The sequence below is a fragment of the Orussus abietinus genome, unplaced genomic scaffold, assembly GCF_000612105.2.
Source record: "Orussus abietinus isolate OABI.00-Male unplaced genomic scaffold, Oabi_2.0 scaffold47, whole genome shotgun sequence".
In the NCBI taxonomy this organism is placed as follows: domain Eukaryota; kingdom Metazoa; phylum Arthropoda; class Insecta; order Hymenoptera; family Orussidae; genus Orussus; species Orussus abietinus.
Genome location: NW_019396019.1, coordinates 799,856 through 813,484, shown reverse-complemented (window position 1 = coordinate 813,484; position 13,629 = coordinate 799,856).

Genomic DNA, 13,629 nt, shown 5'->3' with positions numbered 1-13,629 from the left:
CAAATGAGGGAGAATAATGCTCCTTTCCAGGGCGGAACGACCGCCAGCGCCGCGCGGCGGTTTCCGGAACTGCGACCTTCTTCCGAAGGCAGGATAATCGGCGCCGTGCCCGGAGAGGGCGGAATTCGATTGGACATAACGAAGCGAAATAACGAGGAGGCCTTCGTCGGGGTCGAGGATGCGCTCGTCCCTTTCTCCGGGATCCGGACGAAAGGGACCTATAGGAGGCGGCTAAATACGGACCGTCTACCTCTCACCTACCTGTAGCATGTATAATTTGCATGTCGGCCGACGCTTACGCTCCCGAATACACGAGCCGGGCACTCGTGTGTGCGCGTGCTCGTCTGAAAATATACAAACGGTCGCCCTCGCTCGCCACGACAGGAGCCGTGGGTCGATAACTTCGATGGTACCCATCGAAACTCTTACGTCGACTCGTAATCCCGTGCACTAACTCCTGGGCGTCAAGTGAGCCTACTTTGCTCGAGTTTAACACCGCGAGTGGGGTCGAGAACCGCGGCGAACCTTCGTCCCTTTAAGGTGGAGTGAATCGAGAAATCCCGTCAACGTCGATAAAAATGATTCCTCGGATCCAGGGAATTTCTCAAATTTTACTCCGGTCTCTTTATAATTATCGTAAGGGTATGTAGAGTATGCCATTTGGTACAATACCCGATACAATTAGAAACCTCGGTAACGTAGGATTTTAGAGGAATCCTTTTTACCGACGTCGATCTAATTTCTCGAGGCGAATCACTTTTCCTTAATGGAAGATCCTCCTTATCAAAGAGTGGCGGGTCCAATCGGCAAGTGGCCTGAGAGAGAATCGTGTCGCGGCTTCCAAGTGGGAGAAACGTAGCGCGTGTTTTCTTTGACACGTCCTCTGGGAGGAATCTTCCCTTTTCTCTTTCTTCCTCCTCCTCTTTTGGGATTTCTCCCTTCTATCTTCCTCCTCTGTCTGACGCCTTTACTTCCTTCCCCGTCATCCTCATTTTTTTTTCTCGCCTCGGACCCGAGAATAATGCACGTTCCTCCTATTGAAACTCGTCCGATATGTCGGAGGTATAAAGAGCAAGGAGAAACCGGAAATACGCGGCTGTACTCGAGGAGGGAGGTGTAGGATATTTCTGCTCGAAAAGTGGAAAGTCGATATCCCAGTCACCGGAAGCATACGACCCGATTTATTCGGCGATCAGATGGCGGATCGAACGCCGAATCCAGGATCGAGGGGGGAAAAAGAAGACGAAGTGGAGGGAAATTTCGGCAAGAGACGAGGAATAAAAGTCCTCGGCGAGATCGAGAGCGGAAGTCCTAAATGTTCGATTTCGAGGGAGCTCCCGTAATTACCACGGTTTCCGAAAAAGAGGAAGGGAGGAAAAGCGATCCCATCGGTCACGCCCAGGGAGTCCGGAAAAAGTTTGGCCCGATACCGTCGGCCGGCAAAAAATGACTCGATGGAAATTTCGCCCGGGCTAAATAAACGCAATTTCACGGGAATAAGTGAATTATTCTTCGGGGAACTTAATCGACGTTGCGATGGAAACTTTAATTCATTCCGATAGCTTTTCTTGCAGCTTGGACGGACGAAGTGAGCGCGGAAATTCGGCGAAATTCCCGGGAAATTGGCTGCCCGATCGAAACGTTACCCTGGTTACTTCCCCCGGGTAATTGTTAAAATAATCCTCACTGGCGATGTTAATTAACTATCGTGAGAAATGCCTTAAATTGCGAATAAACGGAAAAATTTTGGCGGCCGTTGAAGTAAGCCGCGGGCCTGCCTCCCGGGAAGGTTTCATTCGATTTAAAGAGCCATAATGTCCCGGTTGTTTCCGCTTAATAATTGGATTTTAATTCAACTTTATTCCCGGCGAATGAGGTTTAATTTATTTCCCTCAAATCCCCCGTCGCTGGTAAAAACTTCCGCGCGGCGAAGTGCCGGTTCGCGGGAAATGAGCTAACTTGAAATGGAGCTATTTATTTAACTGAACTAAATCTTTCCTTTGAGTAACTTTTCTCCCCTTCGAGGGTACCACTTTCAAAGGACACTTAACAGAGGAACCGCCCAAAGTGGTTTAGCGCTTTTCAGGCCAGCCAGGGTGGACCTCTACTTTTTCCTATTTTCAAAATACCGAAATCTTCGGCACAATGTATCAATGCTAACCTAAAAATTAAGTACCTTCTTGGCTACACTTTGTACACTCCTCCGATAAGTACAAACCAGTGCGCTAGAATTACCGGACGTCACGTCAGGTACGGTAGTCCGCTTGGCAAGTGTAATTACACCTAGCGTATGTTTCACGCACGCTCTTTAAATTCTGTCTCTTGTTTGGTGCAAAAGAAGGGCACAAAACGCACAAAGAATGAGAAAGTAAAACCCACTATTGTTGAAAGGAACGTGAAAAGCCGCATAATATTTCTTTAATAAAAATCAATAGAGTTCTATGAAATCGTATTGTTTCGTAACGAGTGTCAATTCGATATTATTGGAGCCGGAAACAATTCGAAAATTTCTGGAACACTTTTGAGCCGAACCGTCATGACAGTTCCAGTACCATGCAATACAATAAAAGGTTTATTATAGCTTAGCGATGGCAGGAAGCCTGATATTTACGGATTCTGCAATGGATAAATACGGCTATTTATAAATACAGATTCAAAAGAGTATTACTAAATTAAGGCTGCTGGGAACGTAGGTGTTTAAAGAAAATAGCAGCCCTCGGGAACGCAGATATCGAGGGAATTGTTCTTTGTTTCCTGCACCGACAATGGGAAAGTTAAATTTACTATCACAATTCCGGATTCCGGAAAACATAATGGCGACGATATTCAAGGAGAATATCCAATAGAATAATTTAATGAGCAAGACTTCTCTAAAAATACCTTTGTCGAGAAAAAGGAATAATGACTGGAACCATTAGATCATTGATTAATTCCACCCCAAGACGATTAACGAGAGATCTAAAAGCACGCGGTAAACTAAAACTAAAAAATTATTAACGCGTTGTCCTCTAATTACATTATCAAATTGTGAATTATACGTATTATGCATTATCCAATAATTGGATGTTCTTCAACCTTTTCCTCTGACATTTTGAAAACCCCCCTCGAAAAGATCCCGTATTCGCGTTTAATATTTATAATTAATTAAGGTTTATCGTATAAATAATATTAATAATTAATTAAGGTTTATCGAAAAGTATGGGTTTTGTCATTAGCGGCACCACAATTCAGCGAGGTTAACGTCGGCGCCGGTCTTTCGCGCTCGTCTGGTAAAAAAAAAAAAAAACGACAGGCAAAAAGAGGAAACCTATTGTCTCGTCTCGGGTGGACTCGAAAAGCCGATGAATCTCGGAGCTTTACTTTCTCGACTTTCTCGAAGTTCTCGCCTGGTGCGGCATCGGTATGGGGGTGGCCGGAGGCCGGTTAGGCTCTCGGTTAGGGTGCGAGGGGTACAAATGCGTATTTATGTAATTGGATGGTAGGGCTTACGGTTCTCATAGGGCTTGAGAGCGTATACCAGGTTCTATTAAAATACCACCCCATCGGCAGCAGCCGCAGCGTCGCTCCCCCGATACGTTAACCTACAGCTATACTCGTATGGAGGGCCCCACGGTCCGGTGGTTCGCCATAGTCCGTTTGTTTTACATGCGGATATCTACATACGCTATTTATTCGGAAGCCCTAGGAAACTCCGCCGCGAGGATATCGCGTTACCCGGTTCGAGGAATCGACACTTCCCTGTCGGCGTAGTCGACTTTATCGCAAGCGCTCGCCTAACCTCGCGATGCTCGATTCAATTGTCCCGCCCCAAGTTTGCTCCCCTTCTTTGGGCCGACCTTAACCACTCTCCTTGCCAATTGCCGCCAATGGTCCTACCGGGACAAGGCAACGCAACGTCAACGACGAGCTAATTAGCCGGAAACGGCACGGCAACGAGCCGCTTACGCCCTAGCAAATGCGTGTCAATGTGACAACTCTACGAACGAATTCCATAAAGGCTTTTCGACGACTCGGTAGCTATATTACGCGTACTGTCAACGATACGCTGATATCGCGTCCGTCTCGCGAAATAAAGAAGCAACGAAGTAACGGCGGGACGAAAAGCCGTCAACGCGGTGTCAACTGTGCGGCGACGATGGTAAAAAAAAAAGAAAAAACGTGCCAACCGATAAAGACGTGTCAACGGCATGGCTACGATACATTGACGATTTTTTAGCGACTTCAACTGTGCGGCAACGACGGTAAAAAAAAACGTGCCAACCGATAACGACTCGATAAAGACGTGTCAACGGCATGGCCAGGATACATTGACGGTTTTTTAGCGACTTCAACTGTGCGGCAACGACGGTAAAAAAAAAAGAAAAAACGTGCCAACCGATAACGACTGGATAAAGACGTGTCAACGGCATGGCTAGGATTCATTGACGGTTTTTTAACGACTCGGAATCACATAACGCGGACGTGTCATCGATACGCTGATATTGCGTCCGTCTCGGGAAATAAAGAAGGAACGATGTAACAAAAACGAAGTGACGAGAAAAGCGTGTCAGCTATGCGGTAACGACTCAATAAAGACGTGTCAACGGCACGGTCACGACGCAAGCAACGGCGGGTCGACAATGGGCAACGCAACCGATATACCAATACGTATCGCGCCCCTTATCAAGGAGCTCCTATCACTCTGGTGAAAACGCTTGATGGGTCGTCATCGCGGAAAAACCCCCTAGACCCGATGATCGATCGCTCCCCCGACACTCCCGAGGAATCGACCGTACCGCACACACTGCGGCCAATTTCGGAGAAACGATGCAAACGCGAAGATCAAATCGGACCTCCGTGATCAAACACCGCGTAGGAAAGAAAACACCGATGACGTCGGCGGCCCTTATACGGAATATCTCTTGACAATCGCGACGAAGGGAAGGGCGAGTTAAATATATTTCCGAGTAACCAAGCTGATCTACGGCGATAAATAGATTGTGATATACTTCTGCTCCTAAGGATTGCTCTTAGAGGTTGCAACCAAGGCCCTTACACGGAATATCTCTTGACAATCGCGACAAAGGGAAGGGCGAGTTAAATATATTTCGGAGTAACCAAGCTGATCTACGGCGATAAATAGATTGTAATATACTTCTGCTCCTAAGGATTGCTCATAGAGGTTGCAACCAATAATCGGGAATTTTAAGGAGGCAAAATTAAAAAAAAAAAGAAAAGAAAAAATACGTAAAAAGAGTAAATCCAATTTTGTAGGGGGTGAACCCGCCGAGGGAGAAACGATTACTCGCCAAGAACTAATTCAGAAGTCCGGAGCCGAGTGTTGGTCGGTTTTGTTATTACGACAAAGACTGCTTTTTAGCGAGGGGCCCGAAAAAGTGAGCTCTCTCCGGAGATTCGCGCGACAATAGGAAAGCCGCGAGCTGCGACGCGGCGCAGCGATTGTCCGGGATCAATTTCAAACTGTCTCGGGACTTTATCCTGGCCGTAAGGCCACGTTTATCCGTTAAACGGCAGCAAAAGGTCGGGGAGGCCTTAACACGTCGGGATCCGATATAGCGTCGGTAGTTAAGGATTAAGCAGCAATATCTGAGCTACCTGGACAAAGGAGAGGGCGCAATTACTGAGTCTCCCTCGGTCGGGAGAATGTCAAGGTGTCTCACGACAGCCCGAAGGATCGATCTTTGCCGATACTTCGGAAATATCCCCCGAATATCCTTTAAAGGAAACTCCTCCTGGCACTTAAAAGCACTTTTCGACTGTTGTCAACCCTTAAGGTGAAGTGAAACCCCCTTCAAATCAGTCGATTCAAATACAACACTTTTTTTTAAGGGTATTAGACCAAACTGTCCGAAACTTTGATACGTCACTCTTGACCATCTAAGAATTGTCCTGACACATTCAAAGTTTGGATTTAAAAAAAAAAATTTTTTTACTCAGTCCATACCAGAAACGAAATGGCGTCGATCTCTGATATTTCGATCAATATATAATTATTGAAGGGTCTGACATGAGAATCGAAAGGGTCAGGACAATTTGACGACAATTTAGAACACTCTGGTAATCGATAATCTCGCATTTGAACGGGATAAAGGCAAAAAAAGTGTTGTATGCGCTTCTATGCTAAAACGATGGGAATACGAGGTCTCGGAGTGAAAATTTAATTGACCTGGAAATCACAGATGGCGCAGGGGGTCCCTCTGCAGTCAATTAGGGCCGCAGAAAGCATGAATCCAGAGGATTTCTGGAGTTTTACTTCGATTTCTTGATATTTATTGTAGAAAAACGAGAGGTGGAGTATGCCATTTGGTACAATATCCAATATAATTCGACCCAGCTGTGAATATAAAAACGAACGGCGGCACCGTAGGCATTTAGAAAAATCTTCTTTATCGACGTCGATCAAGTTCCTCGACGTGTTTCACTTCACCTTAATTGCGAGGGACTCGGAATTCCGAGAGCCGGGTATCGACCGAGGTGTTGTCAAATTATCTCATCAACGTTATCAACATTAGCAGGAGTATGTCTGATAAGACAATGGGAATTTCTGCGTCGAGTTTAACGAGAGCCTTTACTGTTATGTCGTTAACTCTTCATTGCTTCAGCTTAAATTTCCATAAACAGCGTTATCAGCACACTGAGCGGTGTATCATTAACCCCTCACCTCTAGAACGTAATATCGAGACACTTTTCGAATAAGCAACTTATGGCAAATCGCCTCTTATTTAACTAAGGTGGTGGATTTGCGGTGCGTTATTACTATATTTGCTGCCGAATCAGAATTTCTGATATTGCTTAAAAAGGAACTTGTAACGAGATCGTCTCCGTAGATCGTTTGATACGCTTCGTTTTATTTATTTAAACTCCGTTTCGCTCAGCTTTATGATTTTCTCGGCCATCTACTTTCCGTAAAATCCTTATTAATCCATTGACAATTGTGCTCGCGCCTCGCTAATTACTATTCGACTTCGATTTCCGTAGCGGTTCGATATTGGAATAACCGAGGACGGGTTTTCAACGTCAAAAACACGTGGAAGGATATCGGAAATCCGTTATATCCGCACGATTCCACTGGAAGATTCATCCCTAATCAAGTAAATTAATTGCAAACCCTGGAGCATTCATGTTCCATATATATATCAACAAGTAAATGCGTATCCTGGAACTACGCGAGCATTCCCAGTTACGTATAACCACTGCAAGCACACACGAAATTGCCTGAGTATTAGGAACTAAACTCAGGAATTCATAACGCTAATGGAACCAACGAAGGAGACACTTGCAACCACCGAGATTAATCAAATCCGAAAAAAGCCCCCTTGAGGGAAAATCCTTATAGAGAATAATTTTTGAAGGAGAATTGCTTACACTACACCGGGCCCCTTAAAAAATGTACTCCTCATAGATAACATTTAAACAGGATGAAAAAACGTATTTCGTTCGTTCCCGTGTATTCAAAGCATGAATAAAACACACGAATATCATATTCATATAAAATATTAACACTCCGCGTCCGACTCCGTAGTCAAAGGGTTAAAATCTGAGATTTAAGGTGAAGTGAAACACGTCGAGGAACTTGATCGACGTCGATAAAGAAGTTTTTTCTAAATGCCTACGTTGCCGACGTTGGTTTTTATATTGACAGCTGTGTCGACTTATATTGTGTATTGTACCAAATGGCATACTCCACCTGTCGTTTTCGTACAATAATTATAAAGAAATCGAAATAAAACTCCAGAAATCCTCTGGATTCATGTTTTCTGCGGCCCTAATTGACTGCAGAGGGACCCCCTGCGCCATCTGTGATTTCCAGGTTAATTAAATTTTCACTCCGAGACCTCGTATTACCATCAATTTAGCATAGAAGCGCATTCAACACTTTTTTTGCCTTTATCCCATTGAAATGCGAGTTTATCGCTTACCAGAGTGTTCTAAATTGTCGTAAAATTGTCCTGACCCTTTCGATTCTCATATCAGACCCTTCGATAATTGTATATAGATCGAAATATCAGAGCTCGACGCCATTTTGTTTCTCGTACGGGCTGAGTAAAAAATTTTTTTTTTAAATCCAAATGTTGAATGTGTCAGGACAATTCTTAGATGATCAGGTGTCAAAGTTTCGGACAGTTTGGACTAATACCCTTAAAAAAAGGTGTTGTATTCGAATCGACTGATTTGAAGATGGGTTTCACATCACCTTAACGACATAGGGAAATTCTTAACGGACTTCCGCTCCGGCCTGGAGGGCACGAGGACATACAACCCCCAGGTGGCGACTGGAAAGGTATTTGGCGCGAGACTCTGCCTCGTCCTTTGATAAAAGTTTCATCCCTGGCGAGCGAGCTCGGCAGAGTAATGCCCGATGGCCCGAATATACTTTTTCCCGTTCCTCCCCCTAACGAAAGGTACTCTTCGGGTGCTTGGAGTTGAAGAAAAGGGACGTAGATCTAGGATGAGCGGAGTTCTCTTCTATGCTCTTTGTAGACGCGTGCCTATTCAGAGACGAAGCGTAGACGTGCGCGGCCATCTTGGCCCTCCCTCGTAAACCGCGGCCATGAATCCGCCCTAAAGGCCGCCGAACTCGGGAAAATTGGGATAGCGACGGGTTACCGCCTCGCTCCCGACTTTACGATTCGAGGATTCCCGAGGGCCTCGCGAACGAGCGAAGAATTACCGGGACCGGGAGGAGCTCTTCCGCGGAAACGATACTCGAGCGGGGCGCTCTCGACGCACTTTTAAGGACCGACCCTCGCGGGGTGAATAAATTTCCCCCGACGCATTCGGGAATACGCGTCGTCGCCCGGGAAGACGCACTCGGAATATCGATTACGCGATAGGTGAGCGCGTGTATTCAAATCCACGGAAAAGTTGCCCCGGCGTTTCTTGCCCTCGCGAGATATGCGCGATTATTCAAAGCTCCTGCCAACGGCCGCCCCAGACCAAGAAGAACCTTCTGCTTTATTATTTATCACTGTCATTATCCGGAACCCCGGTGCCCCGTAATGCGGACACCCTTCCGGTTTTTCGCAAGGCGCATGCACCGCCGATTAACGAGACCGTATCGAGACTGGATTATTCTCTGCACGCCAGGAATACAGGATTTCCCGGATTAATCTGCTCCGATTTAGTTCTCGGGTTCAAGGGAGTTACCGAGAAAACCGTAATACAAGGAGGCGATAATGAGAGCAAATGGGTCTACGAGGCCCCGAAATGGTGCTTCTTGAAATTGAGACGAAGAATCGAATTATTACACGAAGCTTTGGTGCCTATTGTATTTTTGTTTGTTTGTTTTTTTTTGTTTTTTTTTTAATGCACTTTTCCTTAATCGAGACTGATAACTGGGGCACTGAGATTTGGAGAACGCCTAATTACGAGGTAGGACACAACTGGCGATGTCGAATTATAATTTCTGCTCCAAGGATGAAACCGACTATAATTCGATTAATATACCTACTCGGAATATCTTGGCGAGAGTTCCTCGCGAAGGTTGAAGGGACGTAACACACCTTGTTTCCTTAATTGAAAACACTGAGAGGTGCAATTTGCAAAGGTAGAATGTAGGTTGCCAATAAATACTTGAAGCATATACGTTAGAATAAGCATCAATGCATGAAAGAAATTCAATATGTTATAAGACGAGGTTGACTAAATGGCGTTTAGACCTGCGGAGAGGGTATTTTAGACAAATGTTGAGAGTTGAACATGAAAGGGAAAAGATGAGAACTCGGAAAGAAACTCGTTAAATCCTAAGATTGTAGGTTTTCTCACAGGTATTCTTTGTGCAAGTGACCGTTCCAGCTTACCCTAGGGCGTGTAATACGCAAAGTCTATACCTTAGTCGGACTTGCTGGAATACCCTGCAAGTGGAAATTTGCAGAGTTCTCAACAGTAGAATGGCCCAAAACGGTGGTCAATTGTCTGTCAATTACTGGGCACATATCAATCGGTCCCCGTGCTACTAATCATTGCATGTTACTGACTCGAAGGGTGATCGATTGCGCACCGACGTTCTTAGTTCGCCAATAAAAAAGTGCCATCTTGAAACACCCGTTTGCAAGAAAGATTTTTTCCTTGGCACGCAGCTTCTTTAATGCCAAACACTTGGAACTGCACTCTAAGTGTTGCGGTGTAACTTGTTGCTGCAATTGCAAAGTGGCGGCGCAATAACGCAAATAGCAGTGCTAACTTCGAGCACCACCTGTTGATACAAACGTAATCCATTACCGGGACATCAAACTATTTTACACCACGGATGGGCCGACTGACGAAAGAATTTTCAAGAAAAGGAAACCTGATGTACAAGAAGAGGAGTCGCTCTTTTTCCTCCGCTCTTTCAATCTCTCTTCGCGAACGACATTGAGGGGTGCTTTCCTTTCATTGGATCCTGCCTCCACAAAACAAGCGAACCCTCCACGAACTTCACAAGAACCACCGAGCATTTAATTCTTCAAAGGACCGTTGGCTTCTCCTTTTCACCGGGTCTCTCGCTGCACCGTAGTTTAACCACTCTTTCGACATTGTTCGCCCTCATAAACGGCCGAAAAATCAGGGTTAATAAAGCCCTTGTCCCCAAAGCAAAGAGAAAGAGTGCCGATGGATCCGACGTTTTTCTTAACAATTATCAAACTCCCACGGTCCACTTGATATATTCATCTTATCGCTCCGAACGTGCTCGGACCGCCTCGAGGTCTACAGGTATTCGAGGCGTGTTAATTAATTAACGAGCTAAATTAGCCTGAAAACTCGGTGAAGGCTGACTAAAGTGAGAATACAGGGTGGCATTAAATAAAACCCAAAGTCAATTTAGTCGCACGGTGAACCGAGTAAAATGTCCTGACAACAAATTCCTGCTTTCCGTGGTGAACCAATCGACACTTAATTCTCGCACTAGTTTTCATAAATCGTAGCTGCATCTTTATACAATAAACGTTCCTCCAGGTCTAGATAAGCACCCAACAAAGTTTCAGACAATTTGCCTTGCTCCCCTAAAAAGTACCGAGGAACTAATTCCGTGGACAAACCGGCATAGCAAATAGTCACTTAGGAGGTCCCTGAAGGGTGGGAAAAAGCCACCATCGAGGTGTCCCGGGGCAGAGCGGCAAAGTAGCGAGGCAGAAGAGCTGACAAAGGTGGAGGAAGAGGTTCCAGAAGGAAGCCCAAGGACAAAAAAGATCCCGAGACTATAGCGTTTGCACTCACCGCCTTTCCTGTGCAAACTGCGGCCCGATCTCGTAACATAGCAACCCCCAAGGGCGCTGATATTCCATGGGAATAACTTTTCTAAGGAGAGCCGAGTCAAAAGCTAAATAAGTCCGATTCTCAAGGAATTCTCATTCCTTGAGAATTATCGACAGACTTCCGACCCCGGGCACTTCCGGTGCTCTCGTCCGAGTCCTCCAAGTCCTCGACTTGAAGACGATCCCCAAGCAATTGAACCGAAAACGCGCCCCACCTGTAAAAGATAAACCATCCGAGAGACCAGATAAGCTTCCCCTTAAAAACCTCGTAAAGATATATATCTCGGTTTTACTTGCAGGTTTTACGCCCTTCTGCGAAAATACGAAGAACTTCGGCGTAAAGAGACTTTCGCGAGCCCGTTGAAAAACGGGAAAAAAAAAGGTTCCTCGAAAGGCGCGAAAACGACCTGTGATACTCGCAAGGAGGGTAATTCAATTTGATAGGAGCTGGGTCGTGCAGTCAATGCAGAGATTAGGAAGAAATGGACTTTGCGAGCTACTCTTCATGGGAAGACGGATAGAGACGTCGTATCCGGGAAGAAGCTCTTTCGAAGTATCCTCTAGCCGAAAACACATTCGTATTCCGAAGGCGAGCCAGGCCGTTGGGTTGTCGGCGTGCTCCGCTCGAATTTCGACTTTATTATCGTCTCCGGCGGAAAGTTCAATGTACAAATTCAGCGAGGGCGGTGCCCGCCATTTTGGCAAACTTCTTCCAAAAGGTAGCACCACATCCCCTGCGAACGTCGTTCCCAATTATCAGGACCCCTAAGGCTGAAGTCTCCGATAAGTACTAGTTTTTCATGATACATTCGTTACGTTCCTATTTTTTTCAACAGATTAAATAGATTGCATCGTTGATATTTAATGGACAAAAGAAGGCCTTTTTGCCATTGGACATTTTTTAAACGATTTCACGGGATCGGAAAGGCTCCAGCGTTTGTCCGTCGTGCAAACAGCTGATCCGATAGAGAAGAACGGACCACGGAAATAAACATGACGGATACGACGAGGGACACGGAAGTCCGAGGAACAAAAGACTGCTCCCATCCCCTTGTACATGTATTTTTCACGAACTTACCGTGTCACTGATCCGACGACAAGCGTACAAAAAGAGGGCCACGGACCTTCGAGGTCGATAAAATTGAGCCAAAGGAGCCGCAGAAGACCTCCAAACGCAAGAACGATGATTATAATATAAATTCAGTCTAAAGAGCTGATAACAAAAATATAGCCATTCCATTGTAATCAAACTACGCGAAGAAATAACAATATCGAGTGCAGTCATATGGTAAAATATGAAATCCCTCGTTATTTATTTATTATCGAGACGCGTGACATTCAAGAGACTCGCCTATTTAGTTAATGATTCACATCGTATTCGCGCTTTTTTACATGAACATTTTTCTTCGGCGCGCCGAAGACCATCTTTCTCAGGTTGAAAAATTTTTCCGCAGCGAAACCCCCCTTTGCGAACCTGAAAACACTTTCACCGCTAAATAACAGGGCGGGTTATGAGCTTTCACGCACGAGAAGGCCTAAAGGATCCAAGAGGACCTGGAAAAGGTCCAGAGTAAAACGTAAAATGTCTCCATCAGACATTTTACGCCTCAACCCCCGAACCCCTTTCCGACTTTTTTACGAAAAGCGGACCTATCGAATCCGCAATGCTTAATTTTTTGGCTCCACATCTAGCGATCCGTACCCGTGGGTTTTTTATTTCTATAAAATCTGTACCGAATTTCTGCAACGAATTTATTCTTCTTCCTCGGTACTTGATCGGCAAAGATCCACCGGGAGACTCAACGATTTCTCTCTCAGATCCTTAATGTAAATCTACGCTGAGGAAAAACCTAACTTGCGCAATCCGCAGGTAGTACCGGTCTTATACGCAAAGCTTCACGTCCTCGAATTAACCCATCTCGGGTCTCGACGAGGAAATTCCCAGCCCGGGTCGTAAATATTCCCTCAGCCGTTGTAAATCATCGGCGAGGCTCCCGACGCGATGATAACTCGGAAAGGAAACGAGAGAGGCAGCTGGGGAGGCCTGGAGAGAAAAGGGCGAGAGGGAGAGAGAGAGGAATCTTCGGCAGGCTCCGCGGGCGGCGCGAAGATAAAAATAGAAAGAACCGCCGCGCGATATTAGAGCGGAGCTCGCTCCGGTTATATCGACCGTGGTTGGTCCTAGCGATGGGGCCCCATCTCGTTGTGTGCCCGGGCAAGGGAATACCACTCCTCGAGTCGCCCCTCGCCGCCCCTTGCGGCTCCTTCATCCCCTAATGCGGCAACCTGTGGCTCCCGCCCATCTACGGACCAGGACGAGAGAGCCAGGGATCCTACTTATCGACCCGCTCCCTCTCCCTGCTGCCTCTTCCTCCGTTATCACTGTTTCACCTCT